General features: G+C 42.9%; 1 pseudogene; it reads right to left on the bottom strand.

Moving 5' to 3' along the window:
- Positions 1-12,981: 12,981 nt before the first annotated feature.
- Positions 12,982-15,270, bottom strand: LOC136470562 (zinc finger BED domain-containing protein RICESLEEPER 2-like; annotated as a pseudogene).
- Between the last annotated feature and the right edge of the window lie 12,504 nt (positions 15,271-27,774).

Below are 27,774 nucleotides of genomic sequence, written 5' to 3'. Positions count from 1 at the left end.
GGGTATGGACGGGTAGCTTGACCGTACTATTAAGGGGGTATGGACGGGAAGTGAATGGAGGGTCAAATACTGATCGGACGCTAGCGCAGAGTCCGGTCAGTTCATTTGACAAGGTGATTTCGTCTGGTGCGACCTGACGCTGGGTCCCAGCGTCCTATCGACTCTAGTAAGGATCCAGAGAGGGAAAATCATGACCAGACGCTGTCCAGCGTCCGGTCACAACTTAAACACTAGAGTTCGGAGAGAGCTGACCGGAGCGTCTGGTCAATATGACCGGAGCATCTAGTCAATATGATCGGAGCGTCCGGTCACCCCACAAAGGCACATAACGGTTTGTTTTGAATACGGGTGTATAAATACTTCCTCCATTCGTGTGTGGGGGTACTTTTGCTCATTCCAACAGCTGAGAAACACCCTTGAGTGTGCCAAGAAGAGCAAGGTCCTAGTGAGGTGATTGAGATTTGAGAATCCTAAAGAGAGCCCTCATTAGTGAAAGCAAGAGTAGCAAAGTGTGCATCCACCCTTCTCATTAGACTTGTCGTGGTCAAGTGAGAGTTCGTGGTTGTTACTCTTGGTGATCGCCATCACCTAGATGGCTTGGTGGTGATTGGGAGCTTGGTGATCATATGGCAGAGCTTGTGGATGACCCAACTCGAGTTGTGGGTGATTCACCACGACAAAGTGTCAAAGAATCAACCCATAGAGAGCACTTGATCCTTGCGCAGATCAAGGGGGAGCTACACCCTTGGTGACTCTCCGATACCTCGGCAAAACATCACCGCGTTCCTCCTTCTCTCTTTACTTTGAGCAATTCAATTCTTGTCATTTACATTCATAGAATTGCCATGCTAGAGTAGGGTTGGAACATAGGTTGCTAAACTTTTGTGCGGTAGATCAATAGAAACACTTTCTAGGTACAAGGGGTTAATTGGGCTAACCGTAGGGTTTAATTATTGCAAAGAATTTTAGAATTAGCCCAATTCACCCCCCTCTTGGGCATCTTGATCCTTTCAATTGGTATCGGAGCCTCGTGCTCACGTTTTTAGACTTAACCATCTAGAGAAAGATGTCTCACGGGGATGGTCCTCCTCCTATCTTTGAGGGGAATGATTTTCCTTATTGGAAAATCCGTATGGAGGCGTATTTAGAAGCTCTAGATGTTGGAATACTTAGAGCCGCCTTGCAAGGCTTCCCAAAACCTCATGATGCTACACACCTATAAGGCGATGAGATGAATTACGAGAAATGGAATGCAAAGGCTCGAAACACCATCTTTAGAGGCCTTTTTGCAAAGATATGTTTAACCGGGTGAGGAACCACAAAGATGCCCATACACTATGGTTAGATATTTGTGCGCTCCACGAGGGAACAAAGAGTGAGCATGAGGAACACTATCATCTTGTCATGAAAAAGCTAAATTCATTTGAAATGCTTCCTAAAGAGTGCTAATGAAATGTACTCACGCTTGAATGTTCTTGTAGAGGAAGTCAATGGGCTTGTACTCACTCAAATGCAATCATCTGATGTTGTAAGAAAGATCTTGAGTGTCCTCCCCATTGATAAATATGGGTATATTGTGACCGTGCTTCATCAAGGTGATCATTCCACCGCTACACCGATACAAATCTTGGGAAAGATCAATGCTCATGAGATGTACATGCACATCACACCACAAGATGGCTCATCCTCTAAGACAAGGACTTAGCATTCAAAGCTAGCCAAGAGAAGGGCAAAGCAAGGCTTAAGTATGAGAGCTCAAGTGATGATGAAATTAATGATGCAAGTCTTGCTCTCATGGTGAGAAAAACCGCCAAGATGCTAAAGAAGCTTAACAAGAGTGGCATCAAGTTCGATGGCAAGAAAAAGAAGTTCTTCAATAGCTCTAGAAGGAAACCAATCTCAGAGATGGATTGCTACAATTGTGGAGAACTTGGTCATCTAGCACATCAATGCACAAAGCCCAAGAAAGACAAGTACAAGAACAAGTACAAGGGCAAGAAGGATGACTCAAGTAATGAAGAAGAAGATGAGAAGAAGAAAAACAATCCATACAAGAAGAAGGATGGCAAGAAGAAGAAAAGTGGGAAGGCATACATCGTCGGTGATTGGCTCACGGACATTGATTCATCAAGTTGCTCATCCGATGATGATAGTGATAATGAGAAGGTGGCCGCCATTGTGATTGACTCTTCATCATCTTCACCGACACCACCGCTATCATCCTCTACACACCTATGTCTTATGGCCAAGGGTGAACGAAAGGTATCAAATGATGATGATAGTAGTAGTGATGATCATGCTAACAATGATGATTGTGATAGTGATAGTGATGATGATGAATTTGAATCACCTTCATATGATGAACTTGTCAAATTGCTAAACAAATATACTAGGATCATTAGAAAGACTAGAGCTAAGAATGACAAGCTAGAAGCTAAGAATGATTCTCTTTTAGCTAAATGTGATATAGCCAAAAAGGCTAGTGTTAAGCTTAGAGAAGCAAATGATGCTATATCATCTAAACTCAAGGAGCTCAAATCTTCTAAGAAAGAGCTTAAAGAAAAACATGATAAACTTGAGAGGATATATAATGAGCTCATCACTAGCCATAATATGCTAAAAGATGAATATACAACTCTCAAGATTAATCATGATAATCTTGTCATTGCTCAAGAATATTTATCCAATGAGCCACATGATGCTACTAATGATGTTGTTAAGATTGATATAGCTACATCATGTGATAATTTGATCATTGAGAGCATTGAGCAAAGTTCTAGTAGCAAGGGCAAGCAAGTGGTTGAGACCGATAATTATGATGAGTATATCAAGCTCAAGAATGACAATGAAAAGCTAAAGAAAGATCTTAAAGAGCTCAAAACCACCAACACTATAGTGCTAGAAACTCTTGATCATGATGGTGACTTGATTCTTGAGAATGAGAAGCTCAAAGAAGAGAACAAGAAACTTAAGGAAGAGAAAAACAATGATGCACTCAAGGAAGAGAATAAGAAGCTCAAGTTGGAGAAAGAACATCTCAAGATTGGATTGAGCAAGTTCACAAGAGGCAAGCATCTTCAAAGTGAGCTACTAATGAATACCGTCATGAAGATGGATAGAAGTGGCATTGGGTACTTGGCAAACCAAGAGAAGAAGGCTCAAGCTCAATAACAACATAAGTCAAAGCCAAAGCCAAAGAGATATTTTGAGTGTGGACAAGAAGGCCACTTTGCCCATGAGTGTCAAACTCCACCACCATAACCCTTGCTCAAGCATGCTAGACCTTTTGCTTTCAATGCTTATTACATGCTTAGAAATGATTCTAGTGAAAAGATGAAAGTTATGTTCTTAGGACCACCCAATAAGAATAGGCCTAAGAAAATTTGGGTAGCAAAGTCACTTGTTGAGAAGGTGAAGGGCCCTCAACAAGTTTGGGTTCCTAAAGCTTGATCTCTTGTGTATAGGTGAACTATAAGACCGGTGGAAGTCATTGGGTAATTGATAGTGGTTGCACACAACATATGACCGGTGATCCTCTTATGTTCACCTCACTAGATGAAGAAGTAGATGGACAAGAAAGAATCACATTTAGAGATAATTCAAAGGGCAAGGTTAAAGGTTTGGGGAAAGTGGCAATATCAAATGATCATTCTATCTCAAATGTGCTATATGTTGCTTCATTGAGCTTCAACTTGCTATCCATTGGACAATTGTGTGATCTTGGCTTTCAATGCTTGTTCACCGAGAAGGAAATTATTGTATCTAAGAAGGATGATGATCAAGTGATATTCAAAGGATTTAGATACAACAACCTATATTTAGTGGATTTTACCTCCATAGATGCTAATCTGAAGACATGCCTATTCACCAAAACAACACTTGGGTGGCTATGGCATAGAAGACTTGCTCATGTTGGGATGAGCTCACTCAAGAAGCTAATGAAAAATTATTTGGTGAGAGGGTTGAAGGTTGTGAAGTTTGAGAAGGACAAGCTTTCTAGTGCATGTTAAGCCGGCAAGCAAGTTGCAAATACTCATCCAACAAAAGCTTTTATGTCAACCACAAGAGTGCTAGAACTCCCTCACATGGACTTATTTGGACCAACAACATACAAGAGTTTGGGAGAAAATCTTTATTGTCTTGTGATTATTGATGACTATTCAAGATACACATGGGTATTCTTCCTTCATGACAAATCCGAAGTTGCATCATGCTTCAAGAAGTTTGCCAAGAGAGCACAAAATAAATTTGAAGTGAAGCTCAAGAAGATTAGAAGTGACAACGGCAAAGAATTTGACAACATAAACATATAAGCCTATTGTGATGAAGTAGGGATCAAGCATAAGGTCTCCGCAACATATACTCCTCAACAAAATGGTGTAGTTGAGAGAAAAAACCGGACATTGATCATACTAGCAGGAACAATGCTTGATGAGTACAACACTCCCGAAGCTCTATGGGCGGAAGCTATCAACACCGCATGCTATGCATCCAACTGCCTATTCCTTCAAATATTTCTTGGCAAGACACCTTATGAGTTACTTAATGGGAAGAAGCCGGACATCTCCTTATTTAGGGTGTTTGGTTGCAAATGCTACATCTACAAGAAGCGACAACACTTAGGGATGTTTCAAAGACGTTGTGATATTGGTTTTCTTGTTGGTTACTCATCAAAGTCCAAAACATATAGAGTATTTAATCATGCCACCGGTTTGGTTGAAGAAACATATGATGTGGAATTTGATGAATCTAACGGCTCCCGAGCACATGAGAATCTTGATGATGTAGGTGATGAACCATTGAGGGAGGCCATGAAGAATATTCCGGTTGGAGACATCAAGCCTAATGATAATGAAGATGATGTACAAGTAATTAATCCACCTTCTTCATCAAGTGTGCCACAAGATGGTGAAAAATATGGGAAAGTAGAAAATGAAGACACTCATGTCTCCCATGAGCAAATGGTGGTACAAGCACAAGATGTTGATGCTCCACAACCTCCCCCTCAAGTGGTTGATAGAAGAAATTCACCTCTACTACAAGCTCATCCACAAGATCTCATCATAGGGAGTCCATCAAAGGGAGTAATGACTCGTTCTCAAAAGCTTGCTTCATTTATTCAACATCACTCTTTTGTCTCTTGCTTTAAGCCTTCTAAGGTAGAAAAAGCTCCTCAAGATCCGGATTGGATAAACGCCATGCATGAAGAGTTGAACAACTTCACCCGCAATGAAGTGTGGACTCTTGAAGAGCGACCACAAGGTGTAAGAGTCATTGGAACAAAGTGGGTGTTCCGCAATAAGCAAGATGATCAAGGCGTTGTTGTGAGGAACAAGGCAAGACTAGTTGCAAAGGGGGTTCTCTCAAGTTAAATGGTTGGATTTTGGAGAGACCTTTGCATCGGTTGCAAAACTAGAAGCCATCCGTATCCTACTTGCATATGCATCACATCATGAAATTAAACTATATCAAATGGATGTGAAAAGTGCATTTTTAAATGACTTTATTAATGAACTAGTCTATATTGATCAACCTCCCGGGTTTGAAGACCCTAGATATCCTAATCATGTTTATAGGCTATCTAAGGCGCTATATGGGCTTAAGCAAGCCCCAAGAGCTTGGTATGAGCGCCTTCGGGACTTCTTCATTGAGAAGGGCTTCACCATTGAGAAGGTCGACACCACACTATTCACCAAGAAGCTTGATGGACATATCTTCATTTATCAAGTGTATGTTGATGATATCATCTTTGGATCATCAAATGAAGATTCTTACAAAGAGTTTGGTGAATTGATGTTGAAGGAGTTTGAGATGTCAATAATCGGAGAGCTTATATTCTTTCTTGGTTTTCAAGTCAAGCAAATGAGAGAAGAGATTTTCATCTCTTAAGAGAAATATATAAATGATCTTCTCAAGAGATTCAAGATGGATGAATGTAAGCCAATCAAGACACCAATGCCAACAAATGGACATCTTGACCTAGATGAGGGAGGTAACACGGTTGATTAAACTCTCTACCGCTCTATGATTGGTAGCTTGTTATATTTAACCGCATCTAGGCCTGACATCATGTTTAGTGTGTGTATGTGTGCTAGATTTCAAGCTAATCCTAAGGAAACTCATTTGATTACCGTCAAAAGAATCCTTAGGTATCTTAAGCACACACCAAGCATTGGCCTTTGGTATCCCAAAGGAGCTATATTTAATTTAGTTGGCTATTCCGATTCGGATTATGCCGGTTGCAAAGTTGATAAAAAAAGCACATCCGGAGGGTGCCATTTGCTTGATAGATCACTTGTGTCTTGGTCCTCCAAGAAACAAAATAGTGTGGCTTTGTCCACCGCCGAAGCGGAATATATTGCCGCGGGTGCTTGTTGTGCACAAATACTTTATATGAAACAAACTTTGCTAGACTATGGTATAGTTATAGAAAAAGTACCTCTTTTGTGCGATAATGAAAGTGCGGTAAAACTTGCAAATATTCCGGTTCAACACTCTCGCACCAAGCACATAGATATCCGCCATCACTTTCTTAGAGATCATGTTGCAAAGAATGATATATCATTAGAAGGTGTAAGGATCGAGGATCAATTGGCGGATATCTTCACTAAACCACTAGATGAGGCGACTTTTTGTCGATTGCGGAATGAGCTCAATGTTCTTGATTTTAGTAACTTCACTAAAAAATGAGCTTGTGTTGTCCCTTGCATTGCGTTGTAATATACAACATGTTTAATTTTTGGTAATGCATATAGGGCTTGTCTAACATGGTTAAGATAACCGCCGTAAAGCGTGTGAAGAAGCTTAACCTTGGATCAAACTTGACAAGCAACTAGATTTACTTTCAAGTATTGCATTACATATGCATGAATGTTGCTTTGTCGTTTATCTTAAATTGCCCTTTTATTGCCTATTTTCATAAAAAGAATTATAGCCTAAGGCAAAATATTTAAAATTTTTTTGAGGGTTTGAGAGAGGTCACTCATATCAGTCCCAATTGGTATTTATTTGGATCTTATTGAAGTTGGGACTTAATTGGGAACAGGCAACACGAAGGACTTTGAAGATTTGCTGGAAAAAGAGTGACTGGACGCTGCACTGGACTCTGATGTCCAGCGTCTGGTTAGTTCATAGGAGGTGAACCTACTACGATGGAGTGACCAGACTCTGCTGTTCAGCGTCCGGTCAGATGGTGGTTCAGCGTCCGATCAAGCAAAGACGATCAAGGCAGTGAGGACCGGACTCTGGCTGCGTCCGGTCAGGGTTCACTGGACGCGTCCGATCGTGATTCTAGGGGTTTTGGACCTCTCTGGAATTGACCAGAATCTGGGTGGCAGCGTCCGGTCAATAGAAAACGTGCGGGTTCAGGACTTCTCACCCGTTTCCTTTTCCATTCCATTGGGGCCACCATAAAATCCAATCTTCCAATGACCTAAGGCCACATCCAATTTGCCATTGCGCCGACATTGCCGCCCACGCAGCACTCGTGCCCTAGCCGCCACCTCCTAAGTCGATGTGTGCCCGCGCAGCTCTCGCGCCGTAGCAAGATCCAGCACCCACGCCTCTGCTCCGCGTGTCGGTGCCATCACTTCATCACGCCGTCGCGCCCCACGCCATCGAGCCCTAACTCCACCACGCCCTAGATCCATAGCGCCACAACAGCACCGCTTGACCACTATGCCGCCATGCCCGAGCCCTATGCCAGTGCCACCTCTATGATAGCAAGAAGCACCGCCGGTGCCCTAGCCACTGCTCACCATGCCCCTTCACCGCAGTGCACCATCGATCCATGCCGCATTGCCTCGCCAGAACCCTGGTTTCACAGTGCCTTCTGGTGGTTCCCCAATTGTCGTTCCTCTTCTTTTCAGATCGCCGGTTCGTCAGGTAGCAAGCCCTCGATTCTAATTTTGTACATGATGCTTGCTTCTTAGGGTTTCGTATCTCTAGATGTTTATTTAAAATATTCATACATATCCGATCTATTCCATCATGCAGCAAGTCAGTGTTTCTGAGGTCACAATGACAATTGTCAGTCAACTCGGGGCCAAGCTCACGAGTATGAATTGAGGCCAAGCCTCGGAAGTGACAGTTGACAGTTGATCTTTGTCAGCGGTAGTTATTCTTTTCAGCTCCATCAGATGGCTCGTGTCAAGAATGTCAGAGGAGGTCCCGGTGATGAGGATCTGAGACCCCCGCCTCGCCTACCTATAGATACAAAAGGCAAGGCGATAAAGAAGCTAGCAATGAGGAAGCGCAAGTACCTTGATGCAGATACAGCGAGAGCAGACGTAGTTGTAGAGGCCACAGAGCATAGAGAGAGGATATGCTAGGAGTGGTGTTGTTATTATAGATCAGCTTTCACCAACATGGAGGGCTGCACTTGAGCAGGTTGAGCGCCGTCATAGTGGTCCAGCTAGGACTATCATGGTTGGAGGATGGCATGTGGTTATTGATGAGAGTCAGCCTCAGGGGGAGTCACAGTAGCAGCCACAGCCAGCAGATCAGACTCAGAAGGGAGAGCAGACCAAGGAGACAGAGCAGGCACCTCAGCCACAGTTACGCCGCTCTGGTCGTACCCATGCTCCAGTCACACCAAGGCTAGAGATACAATAGAGGGGTTCTCGTCCGCCTCCTAGACCACAAGGTCCGCTCTAGTGACTCATCTAGATTTGAGGGCCACCACGGCCAAGCAGGTGCAATAGCTCAGATTTGTGGACTTTGAGCAGTGGTTCCCGCCGAGGAGGGATGACCGAGCTTCAGAGGGCTTCTACACACCACTATAGGAAGATTTTTATAATGCATATCTTAATAGTGGGGCAGTATTCAGATCTTAGAGGGTGTGCAACATTGAGTCCATTGTAGCAGCAGCTGGAGAGCATATTCGTCCTTACCTATCTTACCTACCAGGGCTGACAGATTTACATGGACAGACACGCTTATATGTTCCATCTTGGGTCCGTGAGTTTTATGCTACACTCTGGATTGACCCGCATCACATATTTATACACTTTGCATTTAGAGGCAGAGATTATAGGCTAATGAGCTCTAGGGTCAGAGAGATACTCAGGCTTCAGGAGCAGCCCATCCAGCTTCATGAGGTGTGCTATGGACAGACAGAGCCTCCTAGACGCCCTCACGGTGGTCTTGTACCCCCTACAGATCTAGTCCACCATTGCTTCATAGAGCCTTTCGGCGAGGGGTCGAGCAGGACACCCAGAGACCTCACTCCTATAGCTAGAGTGCTTAATGCTATTATGAGGGGGACACTGCTTTCGAGGATGGGGTATCGCAAGGGCTTGACTCGCATATAACTATGGCTACTAAACTCTCTGATGCAGTAGACTGTGTTTGACATATGGGATCTCCTTCTATCAGAGATGGAGGATATTATTGCAGAGGGGTTCAGAGGTCACCGGCAGTTGCCCTATGCTCACTGGATTACATTCTTGATTCACAGGGCAGTGACAGTGAGGCCTCTAGAGATGTTAGCAGAGTACAGTGATGCTACTATAGAGTTCCCTACATACAACATGACTCAGATGCTCCGCCACAGTGTAGTGAGGACACCTACCCAGCCGCGCCATCGTCTAGAGGTGCCAGAGACTGTAGCTCAGCAGGATGAGACCATCAGGGGCATAGCAGCTACAGAGGAGGAGCAGTTAGATGCTCAGCAAGAGGGGATGGTCGTGAACGACCCCAGTGACAGCTTAGATGATAACTACCATCCTATCCCTCAGATGCCTCCTCGATGACATGACCATGAGGCCAGTAGCTCCAGTTCAACTCCACCTACACCACAGACAGATCTCACTCTACTTGCTATACTTGAGTGGATGAGGCAGGATCAGGCTCGTCAGGCTCAGGAGACCACTGCTACATTTGCACAGTTCAGACTTGATAGGATGAGTTCCAGCGACAATAGCAGGTAATCCAGCAGCAGCAACAGGCTATATAGCAGTAGCAATAGGCCATGCATCAGCAGTAGCTTCTCATGCAGTAGCAGCTACTTGGGTTTATGCAGCATGTTGTGATAGCTATTGGAGCTCCACTGCCACAGCCCTCACCCTAGCTTGGTCAGCCTGCCACCACTTCAATGACTCTAGCTTTCTAGCCAGTGGGTTTTAGAGTCAAGGACAGCCAGCGCCACAGTTTCCTTCACCTATAGAGCAGGTGTCCCAGTGGTTTGCTTCGCCAGTGCCAGCCCCGCAGTTCACACCTCTTCTACGAGCTTTACTCTGCCTCAGAGTTCATCAGTTCTCACCCTAGTTTCCAGGAGCCTTGGTGATTCATTCAGTGAGTTGATAGGGCAACCTACACTGCTAGAGCTACATATCCCAGGTCCTTCTATAGTTGCACCTATTACCGGGACTACAGAGATGCTCTCTTTGTCAGTTGCATCATCAGAGCAGGCAACGCCAGTTATAGATCCGACCTAGACCGCTTCAGCATCGCTTCTAGCTACGGAGGGTCAGACTGCTTAGAGCTCAGGATCAGATGATGATGGCACATAGTTCTAGCTCGCTCCTCGCACCTCAGCGCATGACTCGTCCGCTATAGCCCCACCGACTGACCCTTAGGTTTTGGTGTTTGACGCCAAAGGGGGAGAGGGATCGAGCATGATAGACTTAGGGGGAGCGATTTATTTAAAGGGAGTTTATCTACTATATTTGGTTCTTATGTGTGATACACTTATTATGCATTCATGTGTTTACTTTCATGCATCGAACTATATTTATGTGATAGTGATATCTATGTGATCATGATATTTGACATGCGTGCTCTCTACTTTGAATTATTTATATGTCATATCACTTGTGTTATGCTCATTTACTTTGCTTCCGCGTTTTACTCCGATGCAAATGAGCTTTATTACTTGTACTCATGCTTATTCATATCTTTTGAGTATATCATGTTGGCTTGGGTCATATAAGCTTGCGTAACACTTTTGTTCTTATTATCAAAAGCTTATATGAACCAAGCATGTTAAAAACCTCATCTCTTTCACATACTCGAGGTGGTATTGTCATCAATCACCAAAAAGGGAGAGATTGAAAACATCTAGACCCCTAGTTGGGTTTCGGTGATTAATAACAATACATGATTACTATGACTAACGTGTGTTTTGCAGAGGCAATTAAGTTAGGTCATGGTAATGGAGATTGATTGGGCTATCATGGTGGTCATGCCCCTATGATAGAAATCATTTTGGTTTTTAAATGATGGACGATAAGGTTAAGGATGGACTAGTTCTAAATGTCGTTTGGTGTTGAGGAGACACTTAGAGTAGTTTAGGACTTTGTTTTTCCTTTGGCCGTACTATTAAGGGGGGTATGGACGGGTAGCTTGACCTAGGTGAGTCTAGTGAGTTAGGTGTGGTGCACACTTGCTAAATCTAGCACTAGGTAGCTCCTAAAAAGCCCTTAGATCCATTAGAGCAAACTTCATTCATGTATGATTGAGAGTTGGAAGTGAATGGAGGGTCAAATACTGACTGGACGCTGGTTTCGGTGTGACCGGACGCTGGCGTAGAGTTCGGTCAGTTCATTTGATCAAGGTAATTTTGTCTGGTGCGACCGGACGCTAAGAGGTGAGCGATCGGACGCTGGGTCCCAGCGTCCGGTCGACTCCAGTAAGGTTCCAGAGAGGAAAAATCGTGACCAGACGTGTCCGGTCACAACTTAAACACTAGAGTTCGGGGAGAACTGACCGGAGCATCTGGTCAACATGACCGGAGCGTCCGGTCACCCCGTAGAGGCACATAACGGTTCGTTTTGAACACGGGTGTATAAATACTTCCTCCATTCTTGTGTGGGGGTACTTTTACTCATTCCAATAGCTGAGAAACACCCTTGAGTGTGCTAAGAAGAGCAAGGTCCTAGTGAGGTGATTGAGATTTGAGAATCCCAAAGAGAGCCCTCATTAGTGAAAGGAAGAGTAGCAAAGTGTGCATCCACCCTTCTCATTAGGCTTGTCGTGGTCAAGTGAGAGTTCGTGCTTGTTACTCTTGGTGATCGCCATCACCTAGATGACTTGGTGGTAATTGGGAGCTTGGTGATCATCCGACGGAGCTTGTGGATGACCCAACTCGAGTTGTGAGCGGTTGTGGGTGATTCACCACGACGGAGTGTCAAAGAATCAACCCATAGAGAGCACTTGATCCTTGCGCGGATCAAGGGGGAGCTACACCCTTGCGTGGGTGCTCCAACGAGGACTAGTGGGGAGTGGCGACTCTCCGATACCTCGGCAAAACATCGCCGTGTTCCTACTTCTCTCTCAGTCTGGGCGTTCGGTTTTAACCGACAATTCGGTTCGGTTAATTCGGTTATTTAAAACTTCAGTTTTCAGACTTCAGCCCCCGATCGGTTCTCTAGAAAACAGGAAACCGCAGAATTCGGTTTCGATTTTTTCTATTCGGTTTTCGGTTTTAACCGAAATAACTGAAACTCCAGAAAACAAGCTTACAAGCTTACATAAATTCAAGCACTCTAGAAAACAAGCTTACAATCCTCAAATGGTATATTAGTACAGTGTATGAATTCAACAAATCAACAAGCTTACATAAATTCAACAAATCAACAAGTTTACAAGCTTACAAGCCTCAAGACAAGTAGACAACAGTACAGATCAGTGCTAAAGTACAGAATAGAATTACATAGATTCAAGAGTTCTTCATTATTCAAATAGAGAAGTAGCCGCAGGCCAGCAGCAGCATCATATGCCAGGATCCATTCCATACACTGATACACCAAGACACCAAGTGGGGAGACAAGTACTGGATAGAATCACATTTGAAGTACTACAAGTCTACAAGCATCATATGACTAGAGGTCTGGAGGCTGGACTGCTGGAGGCTGGAGCATCAGCAGTCCACGGTCCTGCAGCCATCAAGTGATCTCAGTGACTTAGTGTCTTAGTTAGTGAATCTCAGCAGTTCAAGAAATATTAAACAGATGAATGTACCTTTTACCAGGTGATCAGGAGTCAGGACTCAGTAGCTGTAGTAGATTCCTTAGAAATGGACAGGCCACCAAGTTCTAAAATAAATAAAGAATAGATGATCTAAGTTAGTACAGTGTATGAATCATGATTCATGAAGCACATTAGAAGCAACTAATAATTTAATATGTTACCTTCCTCAAGCAAAAACATTTGTTCGCTGTCCTCTTCAACACTAACATAGTTTCCTCCACGAAGCCAATCATTTGCACAAACGAGGCGCTCAACCATTTTTGGGGTTAGTGAGGTCCTAAAGTCATCAAGAGTTCGGCCACCAGCACTGAAGGCTGACTCAGAGGCAACTGAGGTGATAGGAATCGCCAACAGATCACGGGCCATTCTAGATAATATTGGGAATCTTGTTGAATTAGCCTTCCACCACTTTAGAATGTCAAATCCTTTTGTGTCCGGCTCATTATCTTCTGATAGATACTTATCTACCTCAGATTTGACAGTTCCACCCTCACTGTTAATCTACTCAGTAATTATTGACATCCACCTACTCACTCTTGTGCTGGTTTTAGCTGATTCAGATTCAGTAGGTTGTGGTGCCTTATCTTTTGGGGCATACATTTCCTTGTACTCTTCAAACAAAGCACGAAAATAAGTGTTCACTGTATCCCACAGCTTTTCTCCTATTGTATCCCCAAACATTACCTTAATTTCCATTCTAATGCATTTTGAAAGTTTGTATCTAGGATCAATAGCAACACAGAAGAAAACAATGAAGTTGAGCAGCTGATCCCCCTTATCTTTCTCTCCTCTCTTCTCTCTGTCTCCCAACCTCTCACCATACTTATCTCCCCAGTACTTGTAGTACTTCACTAACATTCTCATACCCATTTCCTTACATAGGTTGTCTTCACTATGACACCATTCTCTCAGCAGAAGTAATACATCAGCAATCTCATGAAAATAAGTGTGAGATGTTGGACGACTTTGTACAGAAACACAGAGAGTGAGGTCATAAAAGTGTTCAAGAAACTCAGCCATCTTCCTAGCCTTATCCCAATTTGTTTTTGTTGGTACCCCTGGACCATTCTCTCCTTCTAATTCTAATTTGTAGTATGGGTCTTCATCACTATATCTTTCAAATGCTTTTTGGTACTTCTGTGCAGCATTTAACATAAGGTAGGTTGAGTTCCATCTAGTGCAAATATCTAAGTTAAGAAATGCTTTGCTCTGTACCTTGGCTAACTCAGCACATTTCTTAAATTTTACCAACCTAGATGTTCCACACCTGATAAACTTAACAGCAGCACGGACACGCTGAATTGATATATCAATTTCCTTCAACCCATCACCTACTATTAGGTTGATAATGTGAGCAGCACATCGCATATGCAAGTACTCTCCTTCAGCAAAACAACCTTTTGACTCATTCAAGATCTGCCTCACATACTTAATTGCGTTATTGTTTGCACTAGCATTGTCTACTGTTATTGTGAAAACCTTGTCAATGCCCCACTCAGCCAAACAATTCTCTAATGATTTCCCAATGTCCTCCCCTCTATGGCCCTTAACCAAGAAAAAACCAATAATTTTCTTCCTTAGGTTCCAGTCATTGTCAATAAAATGGGCTGTAACACACATGTAGTTTTGGCTATTCTTTGCAGTCCATGTGTCAGTTGTGAGGCAAACTCTTTCACAATTTTCCTTAAAAAATTTCTTAAGCTTTTCTTTCTCATCTTCATATACTTTAACACAAGCTCTAGTGATTGTTCTTCTAGATGGCAGAATAAATCGTGGACATGCTTCTGCCATTAATTTCCTAAGACCAGAACGTTCAGATAACATAAATGGTTGTTCATCTTCAATTATCATCTCAGCAAAAATCCTTCTAAGTTTATCAGGATCAAATTTCCAAGTGGTTACATTACCCATACTACTAGTGCCAGCACATGGTGTCAGTTGCAAAGTTGCTTGATTATCAACTACTGGTTTGTTTGGATTCTTTTTGCAAATCTTCAGATGAGCTTTCAAGGATGACGTACCATTTGTTCTTGAGCCACAATGAAACAGCTTTTGACACCACTTGCACTTGGCTCTCTCTTCCCCATTATCAAGTTTGACCTTGCTGAAACTATCCCATACATCAGATCTTAGAGCCATGGGTTTCCTTTTCCTGGATTCTTCATCCGCTTTCTCTCCATCCTTGCTCTCCTGCTGCTCCTTGCTTGCATCTACCACTCCAGTCGTTGACGCTCCAGCTTCAGTTTCTTGAGTTTGAGTCTGATTAATCTCACAAGCAACAGTTTCATCTGTGTCCCCCATCTAGAAACAAAATGTTTCAAATCAGGAATTAACAACAGCAAGGAGAAGAGGAGAAGACCAGAAGAAGAATTGAAGCTCGATCTAAACTTACATTGGAGGATTGCTCCGTCCGCGCCGCCGTTGTCTTGGTCGGAGAACTTCACGAGGGTGTTGCCGGGCGCCTGGCCGCCTGCCGCGCCTCCTCCCTGGTCCCTGCGAGGCTACGACTGCGCTCTCAGCCTTCCGCCTCCTGCCTCCCTTCTCCTCGCTGGCTCGCCGTGACCTGCTCCAGTCGCCCGCCGGCCGCCACTCGACGATTTAGGGTTAGGGATGAGCGGCTGCGGGCTGCGGCGCTGCCTCTCTACGCGCTGAGCTGCGGGATGGCCGGATGGGGGTTTCCTACTTTCCTTTGCGTCTTGATGGGCCGTCGAACTATGGGCCGTGAGCCCGTGAGGGACTGAGGGCGTGACCGCGTGAGGGCGTGAGGCGAGTCAGGCGACGGTCGACGACTCGACGGAGGTGTTTTGGTGTTTCCAGTTTTTTGGTCTGCAGGTACTGCACTTCGATTTGTTCGGTTCCTCGGTTTGGTTTGAGAAGAAACCCGAAGCCGAAGCCGAACACCGAACAATGCAAAACCATAAACCGAACCGACAACAAAAAACCGAACAAACCGATATTTCGGTTCGGTTCGGTTTGCGGTTTGCGGGTAAAAAGTGCCCAGGCTGACTTCTCTCTTTACTTTGAGGAATTCAATTCTTGTCATTTACATTCATAGAATTGTCATGCTAGAGTAGGATTGGAACATAGGTTGCTAAACTTTTGTGCGGTAGATCAATAGAAATATTTTCTAGGCACAAGGGGTTAATTGGGCTAACCGTAGGGTTTAATTATTGCAAAGAATTTTAGAATTAGCCCAATTCACACTCCCTCTTGGGCATCTTGATCCTTTCACTATGCGTGTGTGTATGTGAATCGGGTGCAGCGGCATGCGGTTGCAGTTTGAGGCAGCTAGGGCCTTCGGCAAGATGATCTAGATTGGTGCATTTCTTCTTTTCAATAATTTTTCCTATCTTATTGCCTTTTCATTTGCATATAAAAATAACTTGCAGGAATTCTACTGAATTAGTGAACTTCCAATCCCTTTCTGCACTGCTTCTAATCAAGGAGCTGGTTGCCTTTGATTGATTATTGTTGGCTGCAGAACTTCTAAAACTTGAAGATGAAGCAGGTGTGGATAACTAAAAGGTAATAGATATAGATAATCCATCATTGTTTATTGCTCTGATGTTGGCCTGTATGCACAAATACCTACAGTTTTAATTTGTTGCTATACATTTTCCTTCAACACATTCTGGTTGCTCGAATGTTCATCTGTGAAATACTGTAATATGGAATGATTTTGGTTCTGATCCATGCCTGTGCTGCATCACTGGTTTTGTGTTCCTGGCATGTCATCCATATTTTATGCTAACCTACTTTTCAATTTCTTTTCAACCCCTTCTTGTGAACCAAGAAAAATCTAATAAAATCATATGTATGTTGTTTTGTGCTAATATTTAATCTCAAGATACAAAAGAAGGGATTGAAGATATCGTTGTGCTATACAGCTAGAGTTTTTATTCCTTTAACTTTTGCCTTGCTCATCGGCGATATCGCTTTCATGATAGAACTTGGTGAGGTAATAGATCTGTCAATAGGAAGCACAGAGAAAATGAAATTGCACATCTGTTTTTGGGTAGGAAGGCAACATATGTTATGAAGGAAGCATTGCCTCTGAACTAAAGTCTAAGGGCCTGTATGACTTTTACTATTGTTCTAAGTCTATTCCCGTGCATAAGTCATGTTAAATGGTCTTGCAAAGGAATAACATAATTTTTGGACTTTGACATACTTATGGCTAACTCAAAGGTTTATAGTCGCTTGTCTATTATTTTGTTTTGTCAGGTCTGATGTATCCATGACATGAAACAATCTATGTAAAAAAGAGAGTTAAATTGATTGATTGCTATAGATTTACACCGACTTCATGTTTCCTTTACTGATTTGTCTCATAGGTTGGTTAACTAAGATAGAGTTAGTCCTATATTAGCTACATATCAAGTTATTTACAGTTCAATCTTGCTTCATGGTACAAACATAATTATTATTCTTGAATGGAGCCTGGAAATATGCCTATTTTGATCCTGACTACTTTTAGTGTCTAGCTAAACATATAGCAATAGTACAAAGTTATTGATGTAGTGGTTTAAGTTAGTAAAAGATAGTATAAGTTTTGATCAAAATAATATTTTTCCAGGTTTACCATGGTTCTTGGTGGGGAGATGATGCGTGTGATTATGAGGAGTCTGGATCATGCCGCCTGGTTAGATGATGGCATCTGTGAGGTTCTATTATTTCTCAGATTTTATATTGCATTTGAGAATTGATGTAATACTTACATTAAAGTTTGCTATTCGTGATTTCAAACTATAGAGTGCAGGCTTTACCATCTCTTGTTTGTTGCTTCCTATGGACACAGATGGTTGTTTCATGGCTGCAACCTGCAAGCTGCAAAATGTGTGCATGGTTTTAACTAATTATTATTATGCATGGACACAGATGGTCGTTTAAGGTTCGACTGATGATAGTTTGTTTATTTTTGCAAAGTATTATTAGTAATCTTAAAATAAGGGTCAAGTGACTTTGCATGGTTTTAACTAATTATTATTATGCATGTAGCGGGTGGTGTGATTGCAACTCTTCTCATATTCCTGTCCGTTGGTTTAGTTGGTGCTACTGATGGTATAGGCTTCCATTCAACTGGGAAGGTAGTAAATTGGAGTGGCATGCCCTTTGCTATTGGTATTTATGGATTTTGCTACTCCGGGCATTCAGTATTTCCAAATATCTACCGGTCAAAGACGATGGCTCTAAGTTCCCTAAGGCACTGTTCATATGGTATGTTTGGCCTGATTCCTATTTCGGTTTACCTTATTATGGAATAATGATTTTTCTCAAGGTGTGCTGGTGTTTTGCACTTTTGCAATATGCACAGTAATATATGGCTCTTTTGCTATCATTGGCTTTCTAATGTTTGGAGAGAACACTTTATCACAAATCACTTTAAACATTCCAAAACATTCGGTTGCCTCAAAATTTGCACTATGGACCACGGTAACAACTGCATTCTGACCTAAGTTTACTTTCTCAAATTCCAGAAAATTTTTCTTTATATTATTTTTAAAACGAATTTTCTATAATATTACTCAGTAATGTTTTTGTATGTTTTCATATGATCAACCCTTTCACCAAGTATCCTTATCATCAAAACCTCGAAATTTCAGTTTTCTAGGATAACATTTTGATTTTAGTGCCATGATTTTAATTATTCTAACTCTTTGTGGAATTGCTTCATCCTTAATTACAACCAGATATGCCTTGTTGTTAAACCCATTAGCTCAAAGTTTAGAAGAGCTGCGTCCTGAAGGTTTTATGAACGAAACATCGTGCTCTATTATACTGAGGACTGCCCTTGTTGCATCAACTGTCTGCATTGCTTTCCTTCTGCCGTAATTTGGTAAGCGTGCACCCATTTTCTGAATTGTGCATCCCACATCACTGTCTACTTTTGTTATCCTGAAAATTTTCTGTATATTGTATCCCACAACTCAGTTCACTGTCTTGACTGAACCCCTGCATTTCTGAACTATCTGCTTCGTGTTTCAGGTCTTGTGATGGCTCTCATTGGATCTCTTCTTAGTATACTTGTGGTAAGTTTTTTTTTCATTTAACTTGTTATCACTGTACTAAGCTGTATTGTGAGACTAAAGTGGCAAACTTGTTGAGATAAAGGTTGCTATGCTAGAATTATAAGACCAATATTGACACTTAGCCTTCATATCTAAATTTCCTAACTTGCAGGTACATCATTCTTCTGAAAAAATTGAACTGTTTCACGAGAATAGTAGTCTTGTTTAGTTTTCCCCCTGATGTACCATGCATTGTTTCATTATTACAATTAACAGTCTACAAACTTATCAGACAAAACTTTCTGATATACCATGCATTGTTATTTCATTTGTTACCTAAGAAAGAGGCATGGATGATAGATTAATCATATTTTATTATAGAATGTGGTTAACGGGTGTATACTATTCATAATTACAGGCAGTCATAATGCCAGCCCTGTGCTTCCTGAAGATCGCACAGAATAAAGCAACTTGTTCACAGGTAAATGATCGTCAAATTGCAGTTATCACAAAATGAATTTTCGTCTCCGCATATCGGGCTCTCAACTAGAGATACTTCCTGGTGGAAGTATTCTTTTTTTTCCCGAAAACCTGGTGGAAGTATTCTTTACGGTGGCAATTTGCAAACTTGGTCGCTGATATGGTTACTTCTCAATCTCCAATTTCAGTTAATCGCAAGCATTGGTATCATAATATTGGGCGTCATCAGTGCTGCCCTGGGGACGTACTCCGTGAAAAAGATTACAGAAAACTAGCTCTTGGACAATTGCTGTCTGCGAGGCTACCACCTGATTCCATGTATGGAACTCGAAATGGTCAGGTTTTACGTACGATCAAAATTTTGCTAGAACTACCGAGTTTCCTGCAAATTATTACTATTATTATTCGGACCACAATAGTCTACTACAGTTAAAAAAACTGTATCATCACTTGCAATAATGTAATCATGCGCCCTTTTAGCTGTTTCTCTATCATTTTGATGTACTGTAGCATGTTCATGTGCTGTCGAATGTTCCTATAAGATTATGCTTTTTACTACTTGAGGTATCTATACATAAGCTTTATCTGGGCTTTTGGAGTCGATGAATCAACTTTGAAAGTTTGAAGATATATCTTTCACAGTATTGTTATCTTATCGTGAGATCCATATATTTTTAGTATAAAAGTTTAGCTGTCCCGCTACCTGGTATAAAAAAAAAGAACATGTTCCGCCACGCAGGTTCCCAATACTCTGCTCGAGGCCTGGTCCGGTTGGGGCAGGAGCCCACGAGCGGGGCTGGCAGCTGGCTCAGGGACTGCAACTTTTTCTTTTCCTTTTTTTCCTTTTGTTTTTGCGAGGAGGACTGCAACTGATCTACTGAACCTGAAGAAAGCATAGAGGGATGAAAAAGACATCTGTCAGCACCAGTTTACTGAAGGAGTCAATGGTTAACTCAGAGCACTTCTAGTAACGCTTTAGAATTTCAAATCATGGTCGACATCATATTACACGCGTGCAGCCTTTATTGATTGTCACGGTACCAAGAGATGCTGATATCAACAAGGGTGAAGGCGGGAAGATGGCGGATGGAGAGGAAGGAAGAATGGTACCAGGCCGGCCCAGGCGGATGATCAAGCCCAGTACACGTTATCAAGGCCCAGAGTGGAAGGCCGGCCCATGACGATGTCGTATCGATCGAGTGAGCGTGTTAGCTGTTAAGAGGAAGGAGACGTGCGGCAGGGGAAAGGGGAAGAAGAAGAAGAAGGAATAGGCCGGCTGTGCCGGAGGCGTGAGAGGCGAGCGATTGCTCAATGTAGTTGCTACTCCTTGTTAATTCACTCATACTCTGTGATCTTCTGAACCATGAAGAAGTAAACACTTAACAATTGGTATCAGAGGTCAGCGATCCGGTGGGCTCGGTGGCGCCTCGCCGTTGTTCAGGTACGCTGTCGCCGTTCTCGCCTTGATCTGGACTCGTAGTCCCCGACGGCAGGTCGATCATCACCCTCGAGTGGTGTTCGTGAGGTCCCATAGGTCCGCGCCGAGGTTGAGTTGGTCGGCGGGAACACCGCGGTCAGCTATTCTGTTTCCACCTTGTTCTCCACCAAATTTCCTGTTCTCCACCAAATCCTTGGTTCTTTCTCATCGATTAATCTGGCGTCAGTTCCTGATTACCTTCTCCGCCCTCAGTATCACACTCGTGATCAGAAACGCATCAACCATATGGAGATTCAGTTGAGCAACCTCGCCAATATGATGAAAGAGCTTCAGACGCAGAACGCGTCCATTCAGCGCACACTGACCGACAACCTCGCGACGCTCCAAGATGTGGGGGTGTGGCGGCCTCAGATCGATGCCAAGGTCGATGACCTCCACAAATCCATGACGGATCTACGCCTCAAGGTGGATCACCTTATTTCGCACCCGCCTGCGACAGATCGGGCGAAGCAGGTCTTCGACAACGACCTCATCGACCTCACGAAGCCGGCAACTGCACATCTGGTTGCGTCCTCATCGGAGGCGGCTTCAGGGCCGTTAGGCCACGGCGAACAACACAACCACCGGGGTATTGGCAACGGGGTGGTCACCACCATCGTGCCGACCCTGGTCAAAGGTGCGAATTCACCTCTTCCAACATTTTCCTCCAATTTCAATGCTCAGCAATTTTTTGCTCTGAATCAAGCTATTCCTCAGCAAGAGTTTCCTAAGTTCGATGGTATGAGTCCCAAATTGTGGAAGAAACGTTGTGAGTCATACTTTGATGTTTATGCTGTACCTGAGCATTTGTGGGTGAAGATAGGTGTGATGAATTTCGTAGGCTCGGCTGCTTTCTGGTCACAATCTGTAGAATCTATCTTGCAGCATTGCTCCTGGTCTAATCTCTACGCAGCTATTTGTAGTCGCTTTGATCGTGATCAGCAAAACTCTCTTAATCGTCAATTCTTTAGACTCAAACAGACCACCACAGTAGCTGAGTATATTGAAAAATTTGATGAACTCATTAATCAGATTCTGGCTCATGACCCATGTTTTAGCCCTCATGTTATCACCAGTAGGTTTGTCGATGGTTTGAAAGATGAAATTCGTGTTGTTGTTTTAGTTCATCGCCCTTCCAGTATGGATGCTGCTTGTTCTCTGGCCCTTTTGCAGGAAGAGGTCCTGTCAGACTCGTCTTCCACCGAAGCTCACGGTACCAATGGACCTTCGGGTTTTCGAGCTCGAGCTTTCAAGCCACAATGGTTAGCTCCTCATACATCTCGTGTGGCGACAACAGTGTCCAATGCAACTCCTGTCAAACCTGTCGAACCAGCTAAGCTATCAGGTATGGAGAAGCTTTAGAATATCAAGAACTATAGAAGAGCTAAGGGTTTATGTTTCAAATGTGGAGACAAATGGAACCCCAACCATAAGTGTTCCACTACGGTGTCCTTGAATTTTGTGGAAGAGCTGTGGCAACTTATTGACAACTCTACTCCTCAAGATCAGTCTCACTCTGATTCTGGTGAAGATTTGATGCAACTCTCATTGTCAGCGGTTCAAGGCACTGACAACGTGCAAACTATTAGGTTAGTTGGTGAATTGTATCAGCATTCTGTGTTATTGCTATTGGATTCAGGTAGTTCTAGCAGTTTCATCAGTCAATCTCTCGCTGCTAAACTGTCTAATTGGACACCTTTGAATACCCCTGTGCAAATTAGAGTAGCCAATGGCACCTTGTTGCAATGTACTCATGAACTACTCCATTGTCCTATTTATATTCAAGGGCATTGTTTCTTGGTGAATCTGAAAATCCTGCCACTGCATTGTTATGATATTATTTTGGGCATTGATTGGCTTCAACAGTATAGTCCAATGGAAATACACTGGAAGAACAAGTTATTATCCTTTGAGTTCCAGGGTCACCCAATTCAGCTTGTGGGAATCCAACCCAATCTGCAACAATGTCCAATTATCACTGCTCCAGAAATGCTTCAACTTCATATTCAGGATCAGTTGTGGTGTATAGTTGAAGTGTTTCAGATGGAATCTCCACACATATCTAGCAGTTGGCCTGTTGAGATTCACAATCTTATTACTCAGTATCAGCACCTCTTTGAAAAGCCAAATGGGTTACCTCCTGTCAGACATATTAATCATACTATACCATTGATCCCTGGTGCTCAACCATTTCGACTGAGACCTTACAGATACAATCCTGCTCAAAAGGATGAAATTGAGAAACAAGTTAACGAGTTAATTCAGAATGGATTGATCAAAGAGAGCACCAGTCCCTTTGCCTCTCCAGTGCTATTGGTCAAAAAGAAAACTGGTGATTGGCGAATGTGTTGATTACAGAAGACTCAATGATCTGACAATTAAAAACAAGTATCCATTACCTGTCATTGATGAAATCCTTGATGAATTATCTGGTGCTCAATGGTTCACTTCTCTGGACATGACAGCAGGCTATCATCAAATCCTGATGGAAAAGGCTGATCAGTACAAGACAACTTTTCAAACACATCATGGTCATTTTGAATATACTGTGATGCCATATGGGGTGACCGGTGGACCAGCTACTTTTCAACAAACCATGAATTACATTTTGGCACCTCTATTGAGAAAAGGAGTTGTAGTCTTCATTGATGATATCTTGGTCTACACCAAGACTTGGTCTGAACATTTAGCTCTCCTACAAGCTGTGTTTGATCTGTTGACAGAACATCATATTCAGATCAAGTTGTCTAAGTGCTCCTTTGCTCAAACTCAGTTGAAGTACTTGGGTCATGTCATTAGTGTATCAGGAGTAGCCACTGACCCTAAAAAGATACAAGATGTTCAACAGTGGCCTATCCCTACTAATGTGAAGGAAGTAAGGAGTTTCCTGGGCTTAGCAGGTTATTACAGAAAGTTTGTCAGAAATTTTGGTGTCATAGCAAGACCTTTGACTGATATGCTCAAGAAGGGTACACTATTTCAGTGGACATCTATTCAGGACATCGCTTTTCAGCAACTAAAAGAGGCTCTTTTTACTGCACCAGTTCTACAGTTGCCTGATTTTGCTAAACCTTTCACTATTGAGACTGATGCTTCGGCCAAAAGAATAGGAGCAGTCTTGCAACAGGAAGGTCACCCAATTGCTTATATCAGTAAAGCTCTTGGCATCAAGAATCAAGGTTTAGCAACTTATGAAAAGGAATGTCTAGCCATTTTAATGGCAGTGGATCATTGGAGGTCATATTTGCAACATGCCCCATTTATTATCAAGACTGATCAGAAAAGTTTGGAAAATCTGACAGATCAAAGACTAACTACACCATGGCAGCTGAAGGCATACACTAAATTGTTGGGACTCAATTATAAAATAATGTACAAGAAGGGTACTGATAACTCAGCTACTGATGCCTTGTCTAGATTACCAATTGTTGCTAATCACTGCTCTGAACTCTATGGCCTCTCAGTTTCACAACCAGTTTGGGTTCAACAGATAGTAGACTCTTATAGCACTCATCCTCCTACTCTTAAATTGTTGCAATCTCTCAGTGTGTCTGCTATACAAGGTCATTTTGTGCTAGACAAGGGTGTCATCAAATACAAGAATAGGATATGGGTGACTAGTAGTCTAGTTGTGCAACAGAAAATACTGTCTGCCTTGCACAGTTCAGCTATTGGTGGTCATTCAGGTTTTTTGGTCACTTATACCAAAATCAAGAAACTATTTGCTTGGCATGGAATGAAGAAGATGGTTAAAGCATTTGTAGCTCAATGCTTGGTGTGTCAGAAGGCAAAAACTAAAAGGGTGAAATATCCAGGTTTACTTCAACCCTTACCTGTTCCCTCTCAGGCTTGGCAAATCGTGAGTCTAGACTTTATTGAGGGTCTTCCTTTATCTAAGGGATGCAACTGCATTCTAGTAGTGGTAGATAAATTCTCCAAGTATGCCCATTTCATACCTTTAACTCACCCTTTCACTGCCTTGCAAATTGCCAAGCATTTCATGGATAATATTTTCAAGCAGCATGGTATGCCCTCTGCTTTGATCTCTGATAGAGATAAAATTTTCACAAGCTATCTCTGGCAAGAACTCTTTCGTTTGTCCAACACTTCAAATGAGTACAGCTTATCATCCTCAAACGGACGGCCAAACCGAAAGAGTGAATCAATGTCTGGAAGCTTACCTCAGGTGTATTGTCGATGCTTGTCCCAACAAATGGCGAGATTGGCTACCTCTAGCAGAGTATTGGTATAATACCAGTTTTCATTCTTCTTTGCAATGCACACCTTTTGAAGTACTGTATGGTCATGAACCCCGTCACTTTGGTACTGATCATCTCCAAAATTGTGCTGTTGCTGATCTGCAAGTCTGGCTCAAAGAACGTCGTCTTATGCAACAGTTGCTGCATCAGCAACTTCTTCGGGTTCAGCAGCGTCAGAAACATCAAGCTGATAAACACAGGACTGAACACGCATTTCAAGTGGGTCAATCGGTGTTTGTCAAACTACAACCTTATGTTCAGTCCAGTTTGGCCCATCGAGTGAATCAGAAGCTGTCTTATCGTTATTTTGGTCCCTTCAAGATTGTTCAGAAGATTGGCGCCGTGGCTTATAAACTCCAACTTCCGGCAGAGTCCTCAGTGCACCTAGTTTTTCATGTCTCTCAACTCAAACTCGTCGTCAGCTCTTCTATGCAGGTCAGTGCTGATATTCCTCCTGCTCCATCTCCATTCCAGTACCCCTTGAAGATTCTGCAACGACGTCGTACTGAACCTCACCGTTCTGATCAAATCCTTGTTCATTGGTCGGAATGGCCCGAGCATCTTGCAACCTGGGAGGACGAACAAGCCCTGAAGCTTACTTTCCCGGCGGCACCAGCTTGGGGGCAAGCTGGATCTCAAGATGGGAGGAATGTCACAGTACCAAGAGATGTTGATATCAACAAGGGTGAAGGCGGGAAGATGGCGGATGGAGAGGAAGGAAGAATGGTACCAGGCCGGCCTAGGCGGATGATCAAGCCCAGTACACGTTATCAAGGCCCAGAGTGGAAGGCCGGCCCATGACGATGTCGTATCGATCGAGTGAGCGTGTTAGCTGTTAAGAGGAAGGAGACGTGCGGCAGGGGAAAGTGGGGAAGAAGAAGAAGAAGGAATAGGCCGGCTGTGCCGGAGGCGTGAGAGGCGAGCGATTGCTCGATGTAGTTGCTACTCCTTGTTAATCCACTCATACTCTGTGATCTTCTGAACCATGAAGAAGTAAACACTTAACATTGATATCCACCGATTACAATTACAAAACATTATTCAGGAATCAAAGAATAGATGGGCTCGGACAGATACTTCTGGCCACAGCTGGACAGCTAATCACTGCTACTGTGTTTCCACGACTTCTAGCTCTCTGAATTGCATATACAATCGTATCTCATTGGTGTATTTGAGCATGCCCTGAAAAATCGTCAGGACTGAAAATGATGGTACTCGACACTCGTAGAAAACGGAAGGAAACCCTGCACTCTGCACGCAGGAGGCAGGACAGTCTTGGTGCTAGTTCAAAGGCAGATTGCCAAGATGACATTCAGTTCAACAATTTTGGCTTTGTACTTGGAGACTAGTGCAGAGTTCATCACCCTCAATACAAAGGTGCAGTGTGCCGTCCTGTTTGTTCTCCTTGATCTCCAAATATCTGCCTGAAAAAAATATGACTTCCTGGTTGCTGCAATGTGTTACATGTGGTGCGGTTCACCATTGATCATCTAGTCCTTCCTACAAGCTAAAAACTTAAACTCATGATATTCATTTTCTTAAGTACAGGCACGTGGTTTACACGTGCTGATAATTCTCATAAAAATATCATTTGGCGATTAAAAAGTTGCATAGAATTCAGTTGCTCCAGCTTATCCTGACCGACAACTATACAACAGTCACCAAATGTCTACTACTTACATATCTCCCCTGTTGTGGAGGAACTGAGCGTCTGCTCATCGTTAAGCTGCAAGGTTCTCTCCCCCCCAACCCCTCGCCATCTTTGCGAAATGGAACGGAAAAGTAGATAATTCTTGAGAGCATCTTGGTAGTTTGTACCTTTATAATGATCATTTGTCCGACTGCTGGATTTCTCACTAAACAGCAGAGATTGCCACATCAATCGTCTAATCATGAAAACGATGGATGGAGATTGAACTGTCGAGGTCTGAAAGCACTGAACCTTGTATGGAAAGTCATGGTTCACATACCAAATCCTCCATGGAATGGTTTTCCTTATGCTTCTCAAGTGGGCTATTTGGCACAAGTCACTATCAGACTCAGGAGGTTGATCAGTTAAGCTATGACAAGTCAGGTCTCCAATGTGCAAAGTTAAAAGCACCATAGCAATGCTCAACAGTGTCCCATCCAAATCAAAATAGGTAGACACATACTTTGCACGCATAGAATGCTGCTAAGCCTGAGGCGTAGACCATGCCAATGATTCGATTATCCTTCTGCGTGACCTTCCTCATGAGTACTGACTGACACAGACCAGGAATAATCAGGACAGGCCTAGAGACGTCATTCAGTAGTAAAAACAGTGCAGAACTGGTGAACTGTATATTCAATCAGGCAGCAACGATAGGACTGCAGTATTGCTTCTAAACTTTCTTTCTTGGACTTTGAGACATGAGTTCAGTTTAGACCTGAGGCATTTCTTAAGGCACTATAAGTTTATTTCAAAGCCTGAGGTTAATAATAATCTTAAGCCTTACATGTACTACAGACAAGCTTAAGTTCGAGTATCCGAGTTTCTTCATCTTCTTTTCATTCAGAGATGTATAACCCAAGACAGAGAGCACCTTACGGTTCATGAATT

The sequence above is a fragment of the Miscanthus floridulus genome, chromosome 8 (assembly GCF_019320115.1).
Source record: "Miscanthus floridulus cultivar M001 chromosome 8, ASM1932011v1, whole genome shotgun sequence".
Classification (NCBI taxonomy): domain Eukaryota; kingdom Viridiplantae; phylum Streptophyta; class Magnoliopsida; order Poales; family Poaceae; genus Miscanthus; species Miscanthus floridulus.
This window is presented reverse-complemented; position numbering and strand designations above follow the sequence as displayed.